Raw genomic sequence first — 669 nt, 5'->3', positions numbered from 1 at the left:
ATTTTATTTATATCCAACTGGGTCCAGGCCATTTATTTTAAAATCAAGGGTTGGAAAAAAAGGTTATTTTATTTATTACCTGTCTACACAGAGCACTGCAGTTTCCCCCAGTGATGTGCACAGCAAGAAATTGAAATGAAATAATTTCATAAAATCAGTTAAAATTCGTTGTGAAGTACATGAAGCATTCCATAAAAACTATTATTGCTACATTGACAAAGAGTTTTACATATCTTCTCTTGTATAATATTTTTTCTGTAATCCTCCCAGTTAGGTATTATTAAACACAGAGCTTCAGTTTCCTTGTCTGCCACATTTTGAAATTAATTTTCCATTTACATTATGAATGATAGAAATATGATTCAGATTACTCCAGTGTCAATGTTCTTAACCACTGTGCCTTGGAGCTCCCCACAGTTCATCTGTGTTATAAAAATGGTAAGCATGAGATCGATTCCTATTGGTGGCCGGGATTTAAAAGGTCTTGCTGGCTTGCAACCTTGGCAGTTCTCCAGGTGAAATTCGAGGGCAAGGAGAGACTGGAGAAAGGGGCCAACTATTCCACATTGGTAGGCGGTACTTTAATAGTCAAGGGAACTTACATAGGAGGCTTGACTTGGGCAACCACAGACAAGTTCCTCTCTGCACCCTCCTGAGAGAATCTTAAAA

This window comes from Myotis davidii, unplaced genomic scaffold (genome assembly GCF_000327345.1).
Source record: "Myotis davidii unplaced genomic scaffold, ASM32734v1 scaffold590, whole genome shotgun sequence".
Classification (NCBI taxonomy): Eukaryota; Metazoa; Chordata; class Mammalia; order Chiroptera; family Vespertilionidae; genus Myotis; species Myotis davidii.
Note: the sequence above shows the minus strand (reverse complement) of the source record.